Here is a 27,785-nt window from a genome sequence, read left to right as displayed (position 1 = left end):
ATTTGATTTACTCACACCCTCGTCAATAACAGCTGTACAAAAGATCAAAGCATACCTGATTTTGCATACTATAAGTATGATGCTAACACCAATGACAACTGCTAAACCACCAACAACCGTTCCAATTATTACATCTGAAAAACAAAGGCTGAATTAATGAGAACAAATGCTTCTGAGTCATAGAAATCGCCGAAAGGAACAATAAATGTCCATAACTGTGTCGGTTTGCATTTAAAAAGTAGCATGATGCTCTATTTCATTGGGTTTTCTGTTGTTCTTATATCATACTATTGGATATCGGTACTTTTGTTCAATATGCGATTTATCTGTGCAATGCACATATTAGGTTTTGATCATGTATTATACGACAGGTGTGGTTTATATTATCATACGTAATGACAATGGACTGAATCCCCGGCTTTTAAATGGCAAGGTGTGAGCGCTTCTGACGCTCGAAATTTATAATGTGTTATTTTCATTTTCTATTTACAAATAATATTGTTAAGTAAATCTATACTTGCATTATATTTTATCGATGTATATCTTCAGTTTAAAATTATTATAACATTGATAATCATATCAAAAGAATGACAAAAAACAAAAGACCAACAGACAAACAATTGTACAGAAAACACAACATAAAAAACTAAAGACTGAGCAACACGAACCCCATTAAACATTCGTAAATGATTCTGCGGAACCCTGTGTCTCCCCGTTGATTGTTGCTGTCCATTTATCAGTTAAATACAAAACAAAATTTCTCTCTTTTCCTGAGATGCTATTTCTTGATCTTGAAGAAGCATATTTCTTAGTTTAAAAACCGTTCATGATGGTAACAATATTAGTAAAATTGAAAAGATGAATTCCTATAGTCAACCGTTTTGAAAAAGCAAAACTGTTTTATGAATATACAATGAGATTGGCCAATTCGTAGAAAACGAAACATTGAAGTTATTTTAAAGAGCGATTGGAATATTTTGAAAGTTTCAAAATAGTATTAGGAACAGGTTAAAGCATTTTACTTTAGAATCTCCACATGCTGGATGTTTAAAAACACATCTGTCTATTTTATTTTTTCTTAAATCAAGAGTTGTTTATTCAGATATCTAATTGTATCGTATCTCTAAAAACTCCCATCTTCTAAAAATAATCGCTTCATTGAATTTAAAAACAGAATAAATATAAACAAATAATACCAAGTATTCATTTGTACTGCATCTGTTTCAGAAATAAAGTTTTCAACTAAAAATCAAATTCCTTCATGCAAATAAAATAAACTTGTATTCGACTTTACAAATATCCATTGATATGAAATTACTTTTATATTGTTGTTTTGCTTTTTTCATATTTGCACCAATAAAAGTACTGCTATAATATTGTATCCTCAGAGTTCAAGCTGTGATAAAATGTTTTCGTAGCTCTGTCTTTTTTTCGTCGGTACAATTTATATGTTTCACTGTTTACATATATATATTGGTTTGTGGAAAAATCTTATTTTTTTCGTCCGCCCCTTTTGTTGCTAGAATATATCGTTGACTCGCGACATGAAAATAAGATATTTAGAATATGATATATCGACATGTTATTCCGTTTTTGAAATTCACCCTTTTCAAACAACACTTTTACATATCAGAGTTATCTCAAAGTATACTGTTTATTTTGTTTTCGTTTCACCTCAGAAACTGTAAAAAGGATCTCCTAAATTTGCTTTCTAAATTGTTCGTTACTTTTTTAGGCTGATTTGTTAAATTTGGTCCGGTTTAAAAAACTAAGAGTTAAATCATGTTTGTCTTTGGCATGAGTGGTATGTTGGCGCTAACGTTAGGAATATAAATATTCTGTCAAATTGTAAATTCCGACATGACGCAGCGCCAATACATTTAGGTTCAAGTACTCTGGTGACTTTTTTATAACAGTTTTCTCCCCTTAAATATTCTAAATAATCTGTTAGGTAGAACAATTTCGTTTGAAGCCATGCACATTAAATCTTTTGATTTGAGATATGACTGACCTTTGACCTTGAAATTTAGGTCAGAAGTTAATGAGACGATCTAGAGTTTGGTCTTACTATACTTGTATCAAGTGTACACTTGTGTAAATCAAAAGTAGCCATTCTTGCACTAACTTCATGTAAAAGTTACTGGAAGCAATATAGTTAAAATCTATGGATAGTAACTTGTCATATGAAACCAGAAGAAGCAAATCATCTCCCTTTCTAGCAAAGTATATAGATACCATACATTTTCCGAAACGGTATAATAAAATCTATGAAGAAGATCTCGGAAGGGGCATTTTGTTCACCTACACAGGCAAATTTTGTTCACGTGAATTTCACGTGAGTCTTATTCAACGTGAAAGTCATGTAAAATTCACGTGAGTTTCACATAAATTTCACGTGAATTTTTGCTCACGTGAATATCACGTGAATTTTTCATGTGAATTTCACGTGAACAGTTTTCACGTGAAATTCACATGAAATTCACGTGAAACTCACATGATCTGACTTACGTGAATTTAACGTGAACTTGTTAACGTGAAACTCATGTGAAATTCATGTGAATTTTGTAATATATTTGCTATATAATAATACAATCCAGTTTCTATAACTAATTTATTAACAAGTACATCGTTTGATGGTCAGACTACAGAATGACAACATGTGTATAAGAACTTCAATTGATCTATTTAATTATGTTTATTTAAGAACGTGCAGACATGTGAGAGTTGCTTATCTGTCAATTATAATTACTGTAACAGATGATACGGTAATAAAGTGCGGTGAACTTTATAACACTTCTCCGGCCTTAGATAAAAACAAATTAAAAACAAATTAACTCAATTACAGAAAATTAATGTCTTTTCACGGCTACTGATTGATAAGTCAATATAAGTTTGAAAACAAATAAAAATGTCACATCACAAAGATTCATTCGTTAAAGCTTGTCTGCACTGAAACTATAATGTCCTACTAAGAAAATAAAATAAAAATGTTCGCACTGGTCTTGTTGTTATTTTTTACACTAAATGATATGTACACACATGCACTGCGAAGTACTTAATGCACTTCAAACGGTTGTGAGGATTATTATGCCTCTTAATAAATCAACAATCTAATTCAACACAAAATCCTTAAAATGCGATGGTTCTTTTCTTATTCTCTTCGGATAGCGTGGTGCCATTTGTTCAGTCATGTTTGACGGTTTCTCGATTTGCGGTTGTTCTGTCTCAGGAGTACTTATCGGTATAGTAATTTCTGGCTCAAACAATTCACTGTCATTTTCACATGTTTCTTCATTTTCGTTGTTTGTGCAATCAAAGTTTCGTACTCTGATGTGATCAATATGTCTACGAATGACACGTCCATCTGGCAATTTAATATGAAATGAAAGTGGTCCTGATTGTTTTATAACTTCTCCCTGAATCCATTTAATCTTTGAACCAATTGCAAAATTTCGGGCAAATACTCCCTGTCCTACATTAATTTGTCTGTTCACAGATTTCTTGTCGTGATAATGTTTTTGTTTTTGTTGTCTCTCCTGAACTCGCTTCTCGATATTTGGAAAAACTAAATCTAGACGTGACTTGAGTTTCCTTTTCATTAGCATTTCTGATGGTGCTAATCCTATCGTTGTTTGTGGAGTTAAACGGTAGTTGAAAAGAAAACGGTTCAACTTTTCCTGGACAGTTCCTTCTTTAATTTCCTTCATACCTTTTTTGAAACTCTAAACTGCTCGTTCAGCACAACCATTACTAGCTGGATGCCACGGCGCGGAAGTGCGATGTTCAATTCCATTTGATTTCAAATAATCGGCGAATTCCTTACTAGTAAATGCGGCTCCATTATCACTAATAATGAGATCACATAATTCATGTGTTGCAAACGTTTGTTGAAGTTTTGCAATCGTAGCCTCGGATGTTGTAGAATTCATGACGTCTATCCATTTTGAATACGCATCAACCATAATTAGAAATGATTTGTTCATGAATGGTCCTGCAAAGTCTATATGTGTTCTTGACAACGGATGACTCGGATATTCCCACGGATGTAACGGTGCTTCTGCTGGTAATTTTCGGTTTTCCTGACAACTGTAACAGTTAACTACAGTTAATTCCAAGTCATTGTCCATTCCCGGCCACCATATATAGCTTCTTCCTAGACTTTTCATTCTAGTAATCCCTGGATGTCCTTGGTGTAGTTCATTTAACATGGCCTTACGTCCTGGTTGTGGTATAATTACTCTTCCTCCCCACAATATGCATCCGTCCTGACTACACAGTTCATTTTTTCTACTATAATACGGTCTTATGTCTTCACTGGGACATTTTGACGGTCATCCATTCAAAATGTATCTAAGCACCATAGACAGTATTGTGTCCTTGCGTGTCCACTTTTGAATTTGTTTAGCATCAACTGGCGTAGTGGCTAAATGTTCCATTAATAATACAGTATCACCTGGCGTTGGTATCTTTTCAATGTTTGTTTTCAGCGGTAGTCTACTTAGTCCATCCGCATTACCATTCAGACTCCCTTCTTTGTATACAATCGTGTACTCATATGCAGCTAAAGTCAGTGCCCACCTTTGAATTCGAGATGCGGCCATTGTCGGTATAGGTTTATCTTCTCGAAATAAGCCTATAAGCGCTTTGTGATCGGTTATGATTGTAACGGGGTGTCCATACAAATATTGATGAAATTTCTTGATACCTAATATATAATGGCCAGACTCTCCTTCTCAAGAACGGAATAATTCTTCTCTGCTGATGTAAGTGTTCGAGATGTATAAGCTATTAGTTTGTCACTGCCGTCGTCCATTTTATGCGAAAGTACGACCCCTACTCCATACGGAGATGCATCACATGCTAACATTAATTTCTTTTTCGGATCGAAATGTACAAGTACTGATGCGATTTCAACAACTGTTTTGACTCTATGAACGCTTTTTCCTGTTCTTTTTCCAAACTCCATTTTGTGTCTTTCTGTAGAAGTACATGTAGCGGCTTTAACAAGTGAGACAAATTCGTTAAGAATCTATTGTAATAGTTCAGCATTCCAAGATAAGCTTTCAGTTCTGTCACGTTTGTCGGACTTGGGGCTTTATCGATCGCCTCAACTTTACTCTCCACTGGATAGATTCCGTGTTTGTTTATTTTAAATCCCAAATAAACAACTTCTTCGGCCATGAACACACACTTATGTTTCTTTAACTGAATTCCGATTCTCTTAAATCTAGACAAAACCTCAGAAAGAGTATTTAGATGTTCCTCCCTTGTTTTACCCGTTATCAGTATATCATCTACTCGAACCAAAACATTGGATATACCTTGAACAACATTTTCAAATGTTCTCTGGAAAATATCTTGACTGGACGCTTCACCATACGGAAGTCTATTGTATCTGAATAAACCCTTGTGTGTGTTTATAGTCACATACCTTTTACTGTCCTCATCAAGTTCAATTTGTTGGTATGCTTGATTTAAATCCAATTTTGTATATTCTTGTCCTCCTCCAAGCGTTGCGTATAAATCCTCAGTTATAGGAATCGGATAATTATCCAACTTTGAAACGGCATTAACGGTTACCTTGTAGTCATCACAAATTCTAATAGATCCGTTCTCCTTAACTACAGGTACTATCGGAGCGGCCCAGTCGAAAAATTCCACTTGCTGAATCTGACCCTCCTTCTCAAGACGTTCAAGTTCCATCTCCACTTTATCCTTCAACGCATACGGCAAAGGGCGAGCCTTGAAATATTTCGGTACAGCACTCTCATCTACATAAATCTTGGCTATCATGCCTTTTACAGTTCCCAGTTCAAATTTGAAAACCTCCTTATTTGCTTCCAAGATCACATTTAAATCACTCGGTTGATTATCAGTTCCAACGACGGAGAAAATATGCTTCCAATCCAGTCGGATTTGTTCAACCAGTCTCGGCCAAGTAAATTCGGACCTTTACGCTTCACTATCAGTAATGGTAATTTTGCTCTTTCCTTCTTGTAGTTGACATTGACGATTGCACGTCCTATTACAGGAATCTGCTCTCCCATGTATGTTTGGAGTTTAGCACTTGTCGGTTCGATTCTGAATTTCGACTTGTAATCCTTGTAAGTATCCTCGCTCATGATAGAAACTGACGCTCCAGTATCTATTTCCAAGGCTATTTCACATTCATTTACATTGATTTGCACTTTATATGCCTTATTAGATTTATTTCCAAAATGAAAAACTTAGTAAACTTCATTTTCACTTTCACTTTCGCTACTTTCATCCTGCTCCATGAAATGAGCACGTGGTTTAAAACGTGATTTAAACTCTCTGTGATTTTCACTTAAATTCCCATTGGCAGATTTGTTACGGCATTTCTTTGCGATATGTCCTTTCTTTTTACAACTGTGGCATTTTGCATCCTTAAACACGCAATCGGCGGCTAAGTGATTTCCTCCACACCGGTAACAATCTCCTTGTTTCGAATTTCCAGAGTTGTTTCTTGTATATGATTTTGAAACTTTGTTGACTTGTTTCTGAGATGTTGCATTTGTCCCACTCGCTTGGATGTCTTGTGCGTTCTTCTCAGCAGTCTCCATAGCGGTAGCAATTTCCAATGCCTTGTCAAAAGTTAAATTCGGCTCTGCTAACAGCCTCTTCTGTATGCGGTCACTCTTCATTCCGACGACTAGCCTGTCTCGTAACATCGCGTTTAACGTGTCACCATAATTACAGTGTTCTGTCAGACTTCTTAGTGCTGCAATAAATGTCCTCACTGACTCATCGCTGTGTCTTGTTCTACTGTTAAATTTAAATCTTTGAATAATTTCTGATGGTACTGGATCTCGGTGGTCTTTCACTAGTTTTGTTAAATCGGCCAGTGATTTCGTTCCTGGTTTGGATGGTGCTAATAAATCCCTTATTAATTTGTAGGTATTCTTCCCACATACACTTAAGAAAATATCCCTTTTCTGGTCTTCTTCGTCTATCTCATTAGCATTAAAACAATGTTCTATACGTTCTACATATTGTGTCCAATCTTCGGATTCATTAAAAGAGTCTAATTTCCCGTAAGTCGGCATTGTTACGTGTAGAAATTCACATTTATTTTAATATTCAGTTTTTTCCTCGTCGCCAAAATGTTTAATATATTTGCTATATAATAATACAATCCAGTTTCTATAACTAATTTATTAACAAGTACATCGTTTGATGGTCAGACTATACAGAATGACAACATGTGTATAAGAACTTCAATTGATCTATTTAATTATGTTTATTTAAGAACGTGCAGACATGTGATAGTTGCTGATCTGTCAATTATAATTACTGTAACAGATGATACGGTAATAAAGTGCGGTGAACTTTATAACCAATTTCACATAAACCTTTTTTTCACGTAAAATTCACGTGATCTCACTCACATGAAATTCACATGATTTGACTCACGTGAATTTCACATGATCTGACTAACGTGAAATTCACGTGAAATCTATTTGATCTGACTGAGGCTAATTCTTTATATAATGTGCTTACGTGGTTGGTTTTGCACAAGATAAATCACTGTTTAAAATAATTAAGTGTGTGCACTAATTATTGCCATTTTGACATAATCGCCAAAATGTAAAAATAATTATTGAAGAAGAATTAGAATAAGAATATAGATTTTTTATTTGTTTGAAATACAAAAATTAACAAATTCTAACAAAAATGTCACAATAAACATTTTAAAAACATACTCAGGAGAACATTTACTAGCACTTTAATTTAATTTACATAAAAGGGGGACATATAACCATCAAATGATTAATATTTATCTTTTTATTTCGCATGAATTATCTCCCTTGATAGTGGATTAGATGCAACTACAAAAAGATCAGTGTTGGTTTTGAGTTGTATTTCTTATCACTGTTTATATTTATCTCTAGTAGAGCAATAAGGGTAGAATCTGTATCCTTGATTTCAAATTCCTAGATACCTAGATTATATTGATGGGCTAATAGTGATTTATCAGTAAACTTAATTTCTTTCACACATTGAAAGTTTTCTTGTTCTCTTATAAAATATGGGAGGTAACTCCAGCTTATGAAATAGATTCCTGTTACTGTAATTAAGATCCTTTACTTTCCGTAATTGCAAAGAAAAAAAATGATAATGAATATCAGTTACTTCAAAACCTGAGTTATCTCCCTTTTTTGCTGTGTATTAAACTTTTCCTCAAACTTATAAGTCAAGTACAATTTTGAGCTTTGAACCACACATAAGTTTAACAATAGGACATATGAATAAAAATATGTAAGTGTGCTGAAAAGAATTTTATTGGGCCAAATGTTGTCAATAAATGTAAAATTGAATGTTTATCAAAGTATATATATATTGGAAGTGCAGCATATTTTTAAAACTGCTTTGCTTTCAGAAATATGAAAAATGTTTGATTTAATGAGTATTACAAAAGCAGTAAATGCTAACTACTCCCTCATCTAAAAAAAAAGGAAGAAAAAAGATAAAATATCTTCTCTCAGGGATTGCATGTGTATCAACCAGATTTCAATTTATGTGTTGGTACACTTCAAAATATTTTATAAACCTTTTTATAATGATCAAGATTTCTCAATTTTTCCTTTTAAGTTAATGAGTTGTCAGGGTTTGTCAATCAATGGGAAAAATTTTTAACTAAATATTAATTTTATAATTTCAGTAGTAACTAGGTAGGGATTTATTTTAATTTTATGTTGTGTTTTTTTTACATTGAGTCTATGGGAGTAACATTCTGACTTAACAGTGCTTAATGAAAAATGACAAAAAAATCTTTAGGGTAGGCTATTATTAAGACTAAAAAGTAGGGTAGTTAGGGTAACGGTGAGTGGAACCACACATATATCATAGGCGAATCCAGGGGGCTCTGCCACCCCCCCCCCCCCCCCCTTTTTGTAGGAAAAATTTTTGTTGATTATGTAGGGAATCACTGAAGCATGACTGGAGCGGCACCCCTCTTAGGTCAGTAAGTGCCCCCCCCCCCCCACCCCCCCCCCCCACCCTATGAGAAGTTCTGGATCCACCAATGTATATTTTTATTTGGCTTATTAATAAGTATGTTTTAAGAAGATAATTTAGGATTGTCTGAAATAATTTGTTAATTTATAGCGAATGGTTGGTTAAATTTACAACTTTGATAGATCTGATATTATTTATTAAAAAAAATACAGTCTTGAAACATGTAAAACAAGGAATTTTACACCTAAAAATGCTGTATAATTTTCAAATATTTTTTATTATCTTTTAAAATTTATAGATAATAAACATATTTTAAGTCCTATATAGTGTCCCAGGCAAATGCATTAATGTGCTATGTATGTTATCGAAAATTATTGATTTGACATTAAATTATTACCAGAGGCATATATACTAAATAATGTCTCTAATATTATTTAGCTGTAATAAATGTGAGGGTATGATTGCCAATTAGACAGGCTGTTAATTGGATTAAACATATATATTCTTCAACAAATGAAATAACTTCATTGAAATTATATCTAACAATATAGTTTAAATTATATTAAAATATATCAAATAGTTTTAAAGGTTAACCTTTATGCTCTACTATAGGGGTGCTCCTATGTAAAGGATGCTTGTAAACAAAAGAATTTGTTATTTGTTCATTTATATGTCTTACTTAGTCAGGACTTTAAGCAGTAAATATCATTTTAAAACTGAATTGAGTCAGTAAAGTCGGGAAGCTGATTATGCTAAGAAACATTGGATATTGGTCTATTGAATGGGGAAACCAGCATGTACCTATTTGCACATGAAAAACTATTGTTCGTGACGATATCCGGGACCGGAGATCGGTTTTTAAAACGCTTGAAAGATTCAGATGAATGATGCAAATTTCTTCTTCCTTTATAGTACAGGCCTCCCATGAGAGTATTATCGTACTGTTTTATGTACATGTTCGATGTGAGAACAAATGTGCGGGTAAGTGCGAATTATCTACAGTGAAAATTTGAAGACGCCGGTAGCCAACTGACAACAACTTGAACAAGTACTTGTTTCTGTTTATTTAACGAGACAAACACAATCAAGGAGCTATGAACGCATAGATACTGATAACTCAAATAAATGATGTAATAGTGCAGAAATAAACAGAAATAGTGAGAGTTTTTCAACTCTTGACCTGATCAGTTCACAGTTGTAAAACTCCGTTTAAAATAAACACTCATTAGACACACACACATGTATACTCAAAAGTTGATACAAAACAAGAAAACGCGAAGAAAAAATTCCATCTTCGTCATCCAACTCATGGTTTGAAAAAATAATGTATGATTCTATGAATTGATCTCAGCTCCGGGCTCCTGTAGCCCTAGCTCCGGTTGATTATTTCTTTAACCATATTGTAGTCGGGTTACTAGGCCAAATAGAGGTATAAAAGAGAGAAATATCTGTAGATAAGGAGTTACGATTTTGTGTACGAGAGAAATGTATTCAGAGATTTAAGATTATGGCACTTTATTGTTGAGCCTGCAGTTTAGATGTTGTAAACTTATATTACTGTTACTTTGGATTTTGAATAATTCAGTAATGAGTATTGAACTTTTAATCAACTTTGTGTTTATGTTCACTGGCAAGACTTCGTTCAGACTACACCAGGATTCCCTCTATCACACTACCAGTTCTTTTCTAGGGTAATCCTGTAACACTGTAATCACATGAATCAGTGACACTGTGTACGAGTGAAAGGCACGACCTGAAACTAATACACTCAACAACATGGCACAAACACAAGGATACACACTTTAGTTGAAGTTGTATAACCAACTTTTCGTCACAGGTTATAATTTGAGAATTTACATGCAACTTTTAAAAAAAAAATTATTTCTGAAAATTGAAAAACATACATGCATGATTGAAATAGATAAAACCATGATAACAAATATTAAAATGTTTATTAGTCCCCTACCAGCAAAGCCTAGGGGACTTTAAGTAATGCTTGAAAATATTGATTTGATATTTATACATTGTATATAGTTTTACCATGACAAATTTACAGATCAAGTTCAATATTTATTCTGTTGAGATGTTTTTCTTTGCATACATGTAGCTATGGTCCTTGGACTTAGAAAATTCAGGCAAATAATCTGTTTTTCACTTTCTTTGTTTGTTATACTTGGAGATATTGATTTGGTAATTGTCATGAATCATGATTGTTGTATAGTTTTACCATGACAAGTTGCATATACAATAATGAATTTAGGGCCAAAAACAAGGATTTTCTTGTTTCCATACATTAATTTGAATATAATATAAAAAAAAGAAGATGTGGTATAATTGCCAATTAGACAACTCTCCATCCGAGATCAAATGACATAGAAATAAATAACTACAGGTCACGGTACGGCTTTCAATTATGAGCAAAACCCAAACATTTCTATGGATCTTTATGAAATTGAACCTCAAGGTTCATACCAAAAAAAGGAAGGTTGAGATTGATTTTGGAGGGTTATGGCCTTGACCATTCAGGAGTTAGCATGGTAAGGCCAGGGTTTTTTAATTTGTTGGTTTGCACATTTTGCACATGAAAAAGTCGAGTCGGTCGGTCGAGAATAAAAAGAAAAAAAAATATCTTTCAAGACAGAAAAAATATATTTGAACTTACTAACAAAATGTTTGGTTTGCTATCTTTTCATCGCTAAAATTCTAGTTCCATGAATTATTATTACTCAGCTGTTATAAACATAAATATACAATATATGTACATTGTCGGAAAATATATAATTTATTTGTATAAACTTTAGAAACAGGACGAAAAGCGAGGCTCGCCAAGCTTTTCTCCTGTTTCGTAGCGAGTACAAATAAATTTTATATTTTCCGACAATGTACATATATCATGTATATTGTTTTTATCCTGAAATTTACACCCAAAACTTGAAACTTTAGTTGTTAAAATCTTAATCATTGTCTCTAATTATTCAAAGAAATCTACATAGTTTGAACGCGGACCGCGAAGAGGACCCCAAAATGAACTGGTACGCAAAAAGAAATATCCACATTACCGCTTGCTCAACATGGGGTAACAGGATAATTAGATATAAACTAAAACTGTATGTTTAAAATGTTGGTAAAACTACAAATTGACAAAATTTCTTATTTGCAACATTTTTCTACTTAGATGAGTGATTCATAAATCAGTTATTTCAGAAAAACCAGGCCCTGACTGTTAATTGGTCCACATTGTGATCTAAATTGTCAAAACTTAAACTTTGTTGGATTCCATCAAAAATTGAATTATTGATTTTTTTTTATATGCAGAATCTAGCCGTGTATTTGGATTTTTAATTTTGGGTCTGGTTTTCAAATTTGTCTTCATAAAGGCAGGGGTCATGTTTAAAGCATCTGATCTGTATGAAGAATGGTAGGTCCATGACTTGAAATTTAAAAATAAGTCCCCTCCTACATGTCCTAGAAAAGACAGGTCCCGGACCTCAGACTTGCACTATTTTGAACCCATGCATAAATTAAACAGTGTTAAAGGTCCAAAGGGCAAAAAATTTAACTTTAATTTTTCTTTATTGTTCTTAATGATGTTAATAGCAACTTCAATCCATTGCTTTTTGATATTTGATAATAGGTGTATAATATTAGTAAACAATAAATATATAAGCTAATTGTTTGCAAAACTCTTTGAATACTTTTTATAGTCTTGCATCCACATGCTGTTAATAAAGCCCTGTGTTGTCCCTTTCAGCAGTACATTGTATTACAACAAATGGACAGAGGAGTTGACTATTGATAGTGACTGATAATAGACTGGAGTAACCTAGCGTCCAATGACTCTGAACATGTCTGACAGTACTGGCATGTGTACATGTATGTCGACAGCCAATTCTTAGTAACCTTAAACGTATACATTGTATATACAAAAGACCTACAATAATGGTATGTGCATCTATGGGGGACTTATATTTCACTGTTGTCACACAGTGTTGTGTGGCTTTATTACTGGTCAGACTATCTATCCTTTACTATTATAAAGTTCAAATATCATGTACATGATTATGACTTGCATTGTATAAATTATGATGCAGCATGATATCTTTTTGACCTACATTTTTGTCGAGCCTTCGACTTTTGTCGAAAAAGCGAGACATAGCGATCCTACATTCCGTCGGCGGCGGCAGCGTCTACAAATATTCACTCTATGGTTAAAGTTTTTGAAATTTTAATAACTTCCTTAAACTCTCCTGGATTTCTACCATATTTGGACAGAAGCTTGTTTATGATCAAAAGATAGTATCCAGAAGTAAATTTTGTAAAAAAAAAATCCTGTTTTTCCGTATTTTACTTATAAATGGACTTAGTTTTTCTGCCAGGAAACATTACATTCACTCTGTGGTTAAAGTTTTAAAAATTTTAATAACTTTCTCAAACTATCCTGGATTTCTACCAAACTTGGACAGAAGCTTGTTCATGATCAAAAGATAGTATCAAGAAGTAAATTTAAAAAAAAAATCCTGTTTTTCCGTATTTTACTTATAAATGGACTTAGTTTTTCTTCCAGTTCACATTACATACAGTCTGCAGTTAAATTTTTTTAAACATTTATTAGATTCATAAACTATCCTGGATTTTTACCAAACTTGGACAGAAGCTTCTTACAATAAAATAATTGTATCGAGAGGAATATTTTTATTAAATTTTTTCCTCTGACATCTCATTTTCGTTGAGCCTGCGATTAACAGCAATGGTAGGCGAGACACTGGGTTCCGCGGAACCCTTACGAATTTTATGTCTCACTGATTTATTAAGTACATTGTATATGTACATGCACAGTACTTAGTTTTGAGTCTTGCACAAATACATTGCCATTGGAGTTAAAATAAATTTGATCGCTGACAATGACAGAGTGTTTTGAACATTGCCTCATAGTGTTGATCAGAATACCTTTATATTAAATCAATAAAATTTTATTGTAACAGATTGAAAATATTTAGTATTTTAAAAATAAGGAGATGGGTAGGATTGCCAATGAGAAAACTTTCTGCCAGTCGAAATGAAGGGGATGTAAGAAATTTTAGGTCACTGTATGATCTTCAACCATGAACAAAACCATACTGTAGTGTCAGCTGTAAAAGATCCTGTAAAAATGAGCAACAATAGGTGTCAATTCAAATCAGAAAACTAGTGACGTTCTAATTACCAGTATTGGTAATATAATTTTTTTTTTTAAATCTGACACTTATTTTCTCTCTTGTTAAATATTTTTTTTGAAATATTCACCAACATGACCAAGAGAGAACTGTATTGCCAATTTATTTTTATCGGAAAGCAGTGCATCAGGTTCAGGTGTTTTACATGATAATCACAGGAATTTAAATTTTCAGAATTAGCTCCTCAGATGTCAGTGGAATGGAAGTACATGTAATACACATCATATGTTTCAATGAAATTAACATGATTAATGATGTGATAAGACGTAGAGGAGATCCTATAGCTACAGTACATGTACATGTAACTGGTATGTATATTTGTTACAGTATTAATAGTCCAAATGGTAAAACAATAAAGAAAATACTGAATTTCAAGGCAATTTCAAAAAAGGGAAGTCCATGCATATGGTAGTGGCTGCTGGGTTTTTACTATTTGTATTATTAAGCTTTACAATGTATATTTCATAGGGTAATAGACTTGGATGTTTCATAAATTGTATACAGATGCCTTTTGTTACAATGTTTCTGTCCTTCATATGTTGGTTGGCCATGTTAGATCACATTTTAATGGTTCAGCGACTGCTTGAAAAAAGTTAAGGTTTTTTTACGACCGCAAAAATTAAAAATCGTATATTGGTATCACGTTGTCGTCGTCGTCGTCGGCGTCCACCCCCTTTCTTTTGAAAACTTGTAAACTGTCAAGATCCCCACCCCGAAACCATATATATTCTTGTATGGGACAATAAAACAAATCAAATGAAATAAAAGGCCAGTCCCCTGGGGTCACCCCACCCCCTCCTGTTTGAGAACTTGTAAACGGTCGAGATCCTCACCTCTAATCCATATATATTCTTGTATGGGACAATAAAACAAATCAAATGAAATTGAGGGAAAGTCCCCTGGGGTAACCCCCACCCCCCTTCTTGTTGAAAACTTGTAAATGGTCAAGATCCCCAACCCGAAACCATATATATTCTTGTATGGGACAATAAAACAAATCAAATGAAATATAAGGTGAGTCCCCTTGGGTTACCTCCACCCCCTCCTGTTTAAGAACTTGTAAACGGTCGAGCTTTTCATTATTAATAAGATAATACCACATTGAGGTCCCAAGGGTCCTAAATTAAACTTTTGTTTAATTTCATCAAAAATTGAATTCTTTGGTTCTTTGATATGCTGATTCTAACAATGTTTGAGTGTTAAATCATATCTAATTTTAGAGAACTTAGTCATCACTGGTTGTTGTTATTATATTATTGATTATAATTTGAAAAATTGCATCATATCTTATTTTAGAGAACTATTTATCCAGTTTGAGTTATTTCCATTTGCACAGAAAATATTATGGATAAAATTAACCTGTGTTTCGTTTCAACATAAATTAAATATATATATAGGGTTCTTTCAAATGCTGAATCTAAACTCTATTTAAATATTAGATTTTTAGGCCCAGTTTTCAAGTTGGTCCAAATCAGGGTCCAAAATTAAACTTTGTTTGATTCAATAAAAATTGAATTTATGGGGTTCTTTGAAATGCTGAATCTAACCATCTATTGAGAGATTTTGGATTGTGGTCTCCTTTCTCAAATTGGTCCACATTGAGGTCCAAAGGGTCCTAGATTAAACTTTTGTCTGATTTCATCAAAAATTGAATTCTTGGGGTTCTTTGATATGCTGATTCTAATATGTACTTAGATTTCGGATATTGGACCATAATAGGTATTTAAATGTCCAATTTCAAATATATCGGTTCTTTGACTACATTCTTTTTGTGTCACAAACCTATGATTTGTCAAATATTCAATCACAATCCAAATTCAGAGCTGTTTTGAGTTTAAATGTAGTGTCCATACTTGCTCAACTGTTCAGGGTTCGACCTCTGCAGGAAAATCCGGTTTGCTGTCTCTCTGACAGCCTCTTGTTTGACAATATTCTGGTCTCAAAGCAAAATATATAGATTCAGTGTAAGACTTTTAGTTTTTAGGGACAACATCAAAAGACCAATATGTAGGACAAAGCAAAAAATGTTTCAGTTTGCAGAAAAACCTTTTATACCTGTCAATTATGTTTTTTTCAAACTAAGTTAAGAGGGGGCTGATTATCATTGATATAACTATGTCAAGTCAGTTTTCATAACACATTTCAATTACAACTTGATGTAGTTCCTAACTGGGATACAATTTAAAGTAGTTTGTAATAGACAAAAGGCCCTTAAATATAATAAAACTCGAAGTTTAAAAAATTTACTAAATTACAAATAGAATGCAACACTAAGAGAATAGTCATAAAGAAGGGCAATCAATGAACAAAAGACAAAACCGGGAACAGTTAAAACACAAAATGACAAACATTATAGACAATCAACAATGAAAAATGAAAATAAATGAGAAAAATGGATCTCAAAAACCAGGGGCTACGTCAGAGGGTGAACAGAACTTGCTTCTTGCAAGACACTTGCCGTGAAAACAATTTGATATGAAGACAAGCTTTTGTTTTGAAATTTCAAACATGAGGCATTTGCCTCAATGTAGTTACGGCCCTGTAATAAAATGTGAGGTAAATGTTCACGAGACAATATACCTCAAGTGGTATGAAACCCATTTTCAAACATTTCAAATACATTAATATTTATAGTATTAAAAGATTTAGGAAGTTTTATAAAAAAAAACGAATTTTGGAAGAACCTGGTGCCATCTCATACTTCAAAAAAGCATTTATAAAATGGCTTAAAAGACCTGTCAAGTTATTTTCAATACATTGTAAGTCAGGTTATTTATTTTCAAACTACCACAGAACAAACCATTCATTTTTGTTATTATCAAGGCTGAGTTATTTATTTTCAAAATCCTACAAGTCTGAAATTGGGTGGTGTCACTTTTACCGTTCTTTAGTTTTGCTCCTTTATAAACATAAAAATTGCTGAATTTTTCGTTTACACAATGCTTATTACCACAAAACTCAGATCAAGTACAAATTTAGGTAGAATCACTTTTACCGTTCTTCACTTATGTCCTTTATATCTTTTATGCTATGCAAGCGGGGGCATCATCTGTGTCCATGCATGGACACAATCCACATTTTTGGTTATTATCTTGAATATTATTATAGATAGAGATAGAGATAAACTGTAAATAGCAATAATGTTCAGCAAAGTAAGATCCACAAATAAGTCATCATGACCAAAATGGTCAATTGACCTGATAAGGAGTTATTGCCCTTTAAAGTCAAATTTAACAATTTTTCGTAACTTTTTTTAATTTACAAAAGTCTTCTCCTGAAACAACAGAGACAAATAAACCAAATTTGGCCACAATCATCATTAGGGTATCTAGTTTTTAAAAACATGGCAGATATGGCTAAAAATAGAACATAGAGGGAAAATGCAGTTTTTGACTTATTTCTCTGAAACTAAAGCAAAAGTATAACGGTTGCATTATTTCATGCATCAATTGTAAATAAAAATATCAGGTGAGAGACACAGGCTCCTTGGAGCCTCTAGTTTGGTGTATGCAATAATTGTACATGTTGTAAGGTGCACATGTCTGTCTGGCTTGGTTTATCTGAACTTGACCTTAATATTTGCTTGACAGTATATTTTCATGAATCATTGGTAATGTTAAGTTTATTTGATACTTATCGTAAACTTATAATTATTCTTATATCTTTAGGACAAGCACCATAAAACAGTGGGGACATACAAATACCTGGAGTCCGTCTATCCCTTTGGCCTTATAAGCGCTCTCACTTGCATGTCTTGTACAATTCTTGTCAAATTTTTAGGAAACTTATTTTGATAGGTTATATCAACAATGTCTGACAAGTTTTAAAATCAGTGCCAATCAATCATTTTTAAAAGAGTTATGCCCCTTGAAAACATTTACTATTTGGACAATTGCATTGTTAGGGCTCTTGTGCACAATTCTTGCCAGAATTTTATGAAATTGATATTAAATAGGTTTATATCATCAGAATGATCAGAGCATTTTGATTTTCATCTGTAATATTTACAAATTCCAGGTTTCATGGCAAATTTCAACCATTATAAACCACCACAACCTCCATAGCAGAGGTAATCAAAAAGTAGTGCAGCAACAAACAACAACTATTAATATTCCACTCCAGTTAATCCGACACACAATATACATATATGATTATATACATAGATATATGAAGATGTGGTATGAGTGCCAATGAGACAACTTTCCATCCAAGTCACATAAAAGTATGTATATATATATGGAAATTAAATTGATGTTATCATTTTTGCTTGAATGGTAAGGCAATATTTAATTTGATGTATATTTTACAAAATAATATATGCTGGGTTTTTTTTTTATTACAGCAAATGTATTCCAAGAGTTTATGGCTGATTATGCAACTACAGGATTTTATCATTGAAGCAACATCTTAGAAGGATAAGTGCAAATGTATGAATGAAGCCTTGTGTACAAATACATGTAGCAATTACATGCAGGAGAGAACACTTAAACATTACTAACATGTAGTCATGATATTGGAGTGGTGCATTCTAGAAATCTAAACACGTGGAATTAAATATTGTGTATATTTTTTTTCAACCACAAGTACTTTCAGCATATAATACAATTCAAATTCAAATTATTGTGTCAACATGACAGTTACTGTCTAAAAATGGACAATGCTTGTTTTAAAATGAATTTTATATAAAATATTTTAAATAACAAGAATTTTTAGCTTATTGTGCAGCCAAACTTTGAAATCTTTTAATGGTATATGCCTGTTGTTTTTCAACCTTTATTTTCTTTTTGACTTAGCCTTAAGATCAGTGTTAAACTGAAAACCATATATGAAATAAGAAGGAAATGGTTGTAAATAACAGCAAGACTTTCAATATGGTATATCAAATATATTTCACAGAACTTTCTATTTCAGTTTATTAATACAATGAGATATGAGGTTTAAATCAATCAGACAGTAACACAACAACAAAAACACCTGAAAGGCATTAAGGTGCTAACATACAGTCCTCAACAATAGACAGGTGTCTAAACAATATGTCATAATCTGTTTAATTGACCAGAGTACATGAGTATGTGGCAGGGTGAAATACCTTTTTTCTTCAAAACTCTCATAAGAAAAATTGGCATCTTTTGCAAGTAAGACTTTTCCATAATGTGATTGGAATGTCTCGAAACTGATGAACACAAAAAGACTTATACATACATAATAAAAATGAAATATACATCAGTGCATAAAATTGAGAATGGAAATGGGGAATGTGTCAAAGAGACAACAACCCGACCATAGAACAGACAACAGCAGAAGGTCACCAACAGGTCTTCAATGCAGCGAGAAATTCCCGCACCCGGAGGCGTCCTTCAGCTGGCCCCTAAACAAATATATATACTAGTTCAGTGATAATAAACGCCATACTAAACTCCAAATTGTACATAAGAAACTAAAATTAAAAATAATACAAGACTAACAAAGGCTAGAGGCTCCTGACTATACATCTTCTATAAATGAATTACCTTCCATACATCAAATCAAAAAAAATATTGAGACTTGAATACAACAGAAAATGTTCTAGGAGTGAACTATGGTGCCCTGGATATTTGCTTGCCTTCTTGGTTTCATTGCATCTTATCTGCTGCATTGAAGATATTGTAATTTGGAGTTGATGAATAAATATTATTTGTATTGTTGAGGACCAAGAAATTTAAGATACAAAGAGAAAGTAAAATAGAATGGAAGTATGAATACATCCTCAAGACCAAAAAGAATATTTATATATATCAAAATAGAATGTGTAATAGATTAGCATTTACTTATCTAAAATATGCTCAAATACTGTGAAATTTGTGTGATTGAGACTCAATTCACCTTAATTTCATTTAAAAAAAATAATGTGAAAGCTCGATTCACATTAATTTCACGTGAAAAATTTAACGTGAATTTCACGTGAAAGCTCGATTCACGTTAATTTCATGTGAAAAATTTCACGTGAAGATCACGTGAAAGCTCGATTCACGTGAAATTCATGTAAATTTAACGTGAGTTTCACGTGAAAAATTGCACGTGAGTTTCATGTATAAGCTCGTTTGAGGTGAATCTCACGTGAAAAATTTCATGTGAAATTCACGTGATTTTCACGTGAAATGTACGTGAACAAAATTTGCCTGTGTAACGTAGCCATGTATCTCATTTATTTGTAAGGGAAATACAAAGATACCAAATTTTTTTTTTTAAGTCCTTGAAAAGTTAGCTATCAATTAACACAAAAAGTATCTATTCTAAACGGGAAGTATCTGATCATTTCCCTTATTTCAAAAGAATGTACATGGTTTATCTATGCAAGATAATTTATCTTATGATATTGGTCTTTTTTTCGAAGGTTAATTTTTTGTAACTAAAGTGTCTATATAAAAATGCACTACTTAAAAATATTTATTACATTGGTTGCAATGAAATACCGTTATTTCCCAACGAAATAAAAACCGATAATTTTACATGTGAAATACACTCGATAATTTCACTCCTCTGACGTCATACTACAATAGGTGTTGCAAGACGTAATCAATGACGTTGCATCAAACAAATTGTGAATGCATAGAAAAAATATAGTTCCTTGCATTTTCTTCTTTATTTCTATTTAAAAGCCCGTTGTCAATGTAATAAAAAGAACAACTAATCAAAGAATTCAAATATCGAAAAACATTCGACTCGTGACCGGACAACACTGATTATTAACTCATGCGCTACGGGCATTTGTGAATTAATGTTTTGTTCGGTCACTGGTTAAATATTTTTCTATATTTGAATTCTTCGATTATTTATTCTATAGAGACAAACAACAATTGTTAAGAAAATAATGGAGGGTCTATCCGCCTCACATGTTAATTATCAACATGTGAAGCAGTAAGGCCTTCCATTTTTTTTCTGATCAATTATTGTTTTATTTTATTTCTAAGATACTGTTCTTTTATTCTTTTCATTTCTATTTTTAAGTGATTTGTTAATGAAATCGTATACATGTAGCAGACCAGTACAAACACAAGAAAATAAACAACTTAAACAATAACATTTGTTTGTAAATATTTTTAAACAACAGACATGCATATATTTACCTAGTGGTTTATCTTCATGTGCACCTTTTTTCCTAATGTTTAGCAATGATGAGTCAGTATTTTGTATTAGTCCTGGTGTAGTTATAGCGGCATTTGTTACACCATTTGATTGATTTACTAAAAAAGAGGAGACTTGTTCATCTCATGAAGTAAAAGTCCTGTTTTTAAGTAAAAGGTACTTGCACAATTTAAAACTTCTTAAACTTATCATAGTAATACAATTTTCTTTTCTGAGAGAAATCCAATAACAAAAAAACAGCATTAAATGTACACAAACGTGCACCGGTCTGTGCAGCACTTGATTATGGACGCGGATTTGTATTTGTTTTCTATAGCACTCAAGACTAGTTGAGTACCAAGCGGAAGAGGTTCTAGGACTGGTGAATAAAAGCAGACAAAGTCCCTAATGCAACTTCTGGGCTTAACATGACTTGCAAGCAAACCTCACATGGAATATTGTATCACATACGGACTGTTATAGCACACATATCATATTCTTTCTTGTATTGTCATGATTGTGCCCCATAGATAAGTACCTTAATACCATGACGGTACTTTTATATAAATGAAAAATAAATGTCCTTCACTTGTACGTATGTAGAACACATCACAGTTTAAATTGCTACCTCTTGTACCTTATTTTTTTTTTTCTTTTGTATAAAATTACCTGTTTACAAATCCCCAAGAAATATGTTATAGAATTATCGATCAAATAAACTGTTATTACTAAAAGAATGCATGAACAGTAATATTCGTGTTTACGCATTGTAATTTATCATGAGGTTATTTCAGTTGATGTGATATCCAAACAACTAAGATTGAAAGAAAAAGAAACAGTTGGGCAATGTTATTAGCAATAATATTCAAAATATTAACAAACACTTACAATTCAATACTTTTTGTAAGTTTACAAGTCATAATTGATGATGCAATATTAAACATTAAACATCTAGAAATTGACAATGAGGGTCGGTTGAAAACAAAACTTTACGACAAAAAAGATGATTTCAGCTTCCCAATTGTGAACTTTCCATTTCTATTTAGCAACATTCCAGCAGGGCCTGCATACAGAGTATATATCTCCCAATTGATACGATATTCCCGGGCTTGTATTTCCTATCAATATTTCTTTGATAGATGATTGCTGCTCACAAGGAAGCTATTTAACCAAAAGTTCCAAATGGTGAAGTTGAGATCATCCCTTCGAAGCCATCACGAGTTGGTTAACCGTTATGGAATAACCGTTTCACAGATGATATCGGATATGTTCCTTATGTCGTAACTACAACACTCTTCCCTTTTCACGAATGTGACCTACCGAATTAGACTATTTACCGGATTTGTAATAACAGAAGCAACACGACGGGTGCCACATGTGGAGCAGGATCTGCTCACCCTTACGGAGCACCTGAGATCACACCCAGTTTTTGGTTGGGTTCGTGTTGCTTAGTCTTTTGTTTTCTATGTTGTGTCATCTGTACTATTATTTGTCTGTTTGTCTTTTTTATTTTTGGCCATGGCGTTGTCACTTTGTTTTCGATCTATGATTTTGAATGTCCCTCTTTTTTAAGGACAAGCGGTCGATACCAAAGGGATGTTTAAAGTCATCAGTCGAAGACAAATGGACAACAGTCAAAAGAGTGACGATTCACTACGTTCATTGCCTAAAGCTTTTAAGACATATATTATAATCTATAGTTAAACACTGATCCAAATGTTCATAACATTTATCCTGATATGAAGCATTTCAATGTAGAAAATATACATATTATGTTGCATTTCCTCTTGTCAAAAGAAATTTCAAAATTGTGTAATCTAGCATCTATCTGAATCAAAAATACAAACAAATTATTAAAATCGCATTTTCCATTACTTGTCGAATGTCTTTAATATCGAACAGCAAACCGATTTCTCTTTTTTTGTCAGTTTTTGCATGGTTTACAGTAACATTATCAATTGACTGATAAAAGGTGTTTAACGCTACTTTCAATACAGTTGGCCACTCTAAGTTTAGAAATGTTGACGATGTTTTTCGTTTTGCGGTATTATATTTGGCATTTCAGAGGGTCATATTTTCCTAGACTGTTAATGGTGTTTGTACACTAAATTTATTGAATGTGTATTGATTGATAATTGTACTTGGATTTATGATTTTGTTGTTTAGTTGGTTTGTAACTAGTCTTCAGTAACTGCAAGTACTCTCAGACCAGTAGTTTTTGTCTTCAGTTTTTTGCTACTTGTTTGTTTTGCTTGATGTCGATCTGATAATCAAGCGCTTTTCAACAGATTTTCATAGTCTGGTCAAATTGTGTGATGTTTCACCGCTGTCTAAGGTATTGAGGAGGGTTAGGCGAGCGCAATCCTGTTTTATGCCCGACAAATGCTATGTGTGCCCGCCTAAGTCAGGAGCGTGTAGTTGAATGGTTATCGTTTATTGGTGATTATCATATTTGTTTTTCGGGATTGTTTTGTATTATTTGTTACTGTTTTGTGCTGTTGCACCACTGTTAGGCGACCACACACATTTTCAACCAGTCACATTCTGTATGTGTATGTATCAAATCAGGAGACTGTAATTTAGTAATTGTTGTTTGTGACTTTATATCATATTAGTTTTCAATTTGTTTATTTGTTCATAAATTAAACATTTGGGTTTCTGATTTCAATTGTTCTACATTTTGTTATGTTCATAGCTTGCTATGTGGTATTTGTATTACCGCACGGTGACCTATAAATACTAACATTTACGTCATTTGGTCTCTGGCGGATAGTTGTCTCGTTGGCAGTCATACCACATCTCCTTATTTTAGAAAGTCCAGGCTAGGAAATCTTAAAGCCATGACTATCAACTGAACACTTTTTCACTATAAAACTATAAAAAAAAGAAGATGAGGTATGATTCCAAATGATACAAATCTCCACAGGAGACCAAATGACATAAATGTTAACAACTATAGGTCACCGTACTAATCTGAACTTTGGAATATCTGATCGATATATTGCTAAGGGTAGAAAAAACGTTGTCTTGTCTACTACTAAAAATGCATCTTGCTGGATTGCTTTTTTTTGTACACATCGATACATGTATATCTTTAATAAAACAACAAAAGGAACACTTGATACGGTCTTACATTAACAAATTATGATTACAATAATCGTTATCACAAAACAAATCACATGATCTGTCTGGCTCGATGTTTACATATCTATTTACTAGCGACCGATGCTGATTTTGACGTTTCAAAGATACATGAACAATACAAGCCTTTGTACATTAAAATGTTCACATTTGGGAATCATTTTGCAAATATTAAAATCTAAAAATTTTATGAATGATGAATTCGATGTCTGCATTTAAATAAAAATTATAGAATATTCTTTTCAACCAACATTTTGTTCCAAGCAGAACAACCCTGCTGATAAATGGACCTTTTTGTAAAAAGCAGTACCTACTTTAATGTTATGATTATTTTATGAAGAAAAACCATCAAAAGACAAGTAAAGACAAGGGGAAAGTCATAGAAACCATTGATCAGATTACTTAAGTTTTAGCTTAATGTATAACAAAGTAGATAATTGGCAATTTAATCACTGGTTGTGTAACCGTGGCCTCATGCTCACATTATCATTATTTCCTAGACAAATTCTGAATCCATGCGAACATATTTTGGTCGGTTCTTTGAATATTTTGCTTAATCCTAGAAAGTCGAAAGATTTAAATTCTGTTAAAAGTAGAGAGAACAAGGTGCCAAGGTGACAATCAAAATTATTTATGTCTCGAATGAAAAACAATACCATGGACAAAAAAAGAAGACAAAGCATCATATATATAACAGTTAACAATGCACTACACAAAAACATAAAGATTGAACGATTTGAGTCCAATGACGAATCATGGTTCTGCTAATGGATAAAATGTCCCTTCTCCAATATTGTAATGAACACTTTGGATATCTCAGGTCAGAGACATGTCCGACGAAAAGCCGCATTCAAAATACAGGATTTTGGCTTCGAGAAGTAGAACAACACAATGGTTTACTGTTACATCCATACCATTCAAATGAACTCAGTAGTAATAGTGTCCGTAAGTGATTCGAAAAAAAGATTCCTCCATTATCATTTATAAACCTAATTCAAAACCTCATCAAATAAGAATCAAATCTCTATGAACGAAATAATGGTAGACAACACATGCCAATACAAAATAAATTCTGCTCAGAAATAAGCAGGAATTGCTTAAATCTTACATATGTTATGAATTTTATTATAGGAAAAACTTCCTTTTTACATAAGTATAACTCTCAGTTTGCCCTCATAATTAGCTAAAATTAAAGATCTAAATGCCAGCGGAATGTTCAAAATCACGTCGCCTTAACGTAATATACAGTATGGCACTATGAACGTAAGTGACGATTTTTGTGTGAAACATATTTTTTCGAAAAACAATTGTTATGAAGGGAAATGAAAAAAAGGGAAATATTCCTTTACTTATTCCTTTTATTCTTTTTTAGAACAGCATTTCAATTAAGTTACCACTACTGCAGTTCTGTAATGTCACGTTGAGAAGAAAAGTAATATAGTGCTTTACAATTAACGGTATATTTGTACTGCTATAGATAGGCATTTGGACAATCATATCCTCTTTACTGATGCTCGGGACAAAACTATTTGACTTAATACAAACGTTGAACAGCTGATCAAAGAAAACTGAACCCAAAGTAAAGTCTAACTCTGACGACGATACAGAGATATGTAAGAGCAGATACATAACTTAATTTGAAATCATTTCTATCTTTCATAAAAACTCAATAGATATACAAAATGTGCAATGAAAATAAGAGGAACTATCAAGATTGATCAAAATTATCAATATGTCTTGCAATCGTCTTATGTTTGCTATTTTATTGACTTTTGTATCTTCTTGTTACTACAAAATACTTAATCAAAAGTTTGTAAATTAAGATACGAGATTGAAAAGTGGGAAAGTCTTTATTACCGATGTTCGAGTTCAAGAACAAACGGTCAAGATGGTTTGTAATTGTAATAAGAAATTTCAATATTTTTTGGTGAAAGTGCATAGTGAAGTCGGTGGTTTATGTTAATTTAAAACATGATGCCCAAAATTAAATACATACGTTGTTCTTTTTCCTCTTTAACTGTTGACAGTGAAGCTTGAGGCGCATTAGTAACTGGATCTGAAGAAAAATATTTTCTTTAAAAAAATATATTTGTGAGAACCTTGACATGACAAAAAATGGTATAATCAGCCAATTAGTTAGTGCTTCTTTACTAACATGATTTCTAACAATTATTTTGTAAACATCTCTTTTGAAAATTAAAGAAGTTACTAAGAAACTAAAGTTCCAGTAGATGGCTTTTCTTTTATAGTTCATTATTGACATACAGCCCGTACTGTATTCAGATATTTTAATATATTTAGCTTTCAAATGTTATGCATTTAGCTGACTTGATGAAAGCAATTCAGAAATTATTTCGGACACAGGAAATTTACAAAGTGCAGTTTTCCAATTGTGATGTACATACGATGTTCATATACATTCGATTTGTTTTGAACGCTACATCTTTCTTAACTGTGTTAATTACTTCTGGGCAAACTTGATACCTGTTTTACAAAAATAAGACGGTAGTGTAGAATTGCAATCAATGTATTCTGTATTCCATGAATTGTCTGTCACATTCAATCTTTTTGTTGCACATTTAACTAATTGGTGATTTTTAAGAACATCTGAAAAGGAAAACAAACAGAAATATCTAGATCGAATAGTTTTACTATCACAACAAGAAGATGTGACATGATTGCAAAAGAAATAACTCTCCATTAGGGACCACATGACACAGAACTTATCAAAAGTTAACAACTATAGGTCACCGTACGGCCTTCATAAATGATAGAATCCAAATTACATAGTAAGCTGTAAAAGCTGTAAAAGGCCCTATATGCATCGAAAACAATATTAAAACGAGCAAACTCACGTCCTGATTTATGTACGAAACAATAAACGAAAAAAAACAAATATGTTAAACAGCAACAAAAAACAATTACTGAACTACAGGTTTTTGATTTGGGACAGGCAGATACCGAATGTGGCAGGGTTACATAAACATCCTCCGTTTAACCTGGGACAGTGGTGTAATAGTTCTTCATAAGAACATACTATAGATCAGTTGAAAAATGCTTAACTCATCAGATCGATAAAAAGCACATCAAAACAAGAGAGGTACTGATCTCAGAGTACTTGCAGTTAGTAAAAGCTAGTTCAAAACTAATAACAACTTATAAAAATCATGTGTCTAAGATTAAAAAACTTTTTATAAATTTGGAATTCGATAGTAAAGTTAATTACTTTTTTATTTGAACATATATATTGAACAACCAAGGGTAAATGATGAAGAAATGATAAGTTAATGATCTTGATCTTTTCAAATTTAGACCAAACGAAGCAAGTGTGTATTGACACAAGAGTAC

At 32.7% G+C, this 27,785-nt stretch overlaps 1 long non-coding RNA gene across 1 annotated transcript; it reads right to left on the bottom strand.

Moving 5' to 3' along the window:
- Positions 1-53: 53 nt before the first annotated feature.
- On the bottom strand, positions 54-26,487 carry LOC127699903 (uncharacterized). Its single transcript, XR_007981285.1, has 3 exons — positions 26,434-26,487; positions 21,299-21,415; positions 54-134 (listed from the first exon to the last, which is right to left on the bottom strand). It is a non-coding gene; the product is annotated as an uncharacterized LOC127699903 (long non-coding RNA).
- Positions 26,488-27,785: the final 1,298 nt, after the last annotated feature.

Source organism: Mytilus californianus, unplaced genomic scaffold (assembly GCF_021869535.1).
Source record: "Mytilus californianus isolate M0D057914Y unplaced genomic scaffold, xbMytCali1.0.p SCAF_44, whole genome shotgun sequence".
Lineage (NCBI taxonomy): Eukaryota > Metazoa > Mollusca > Bivalvia > Mytilida > Mytilidae > Mytilus > Mytilus californianus.
This window is presented reverse-complemented; position numbering and strand designations above follow the sequence as displayed.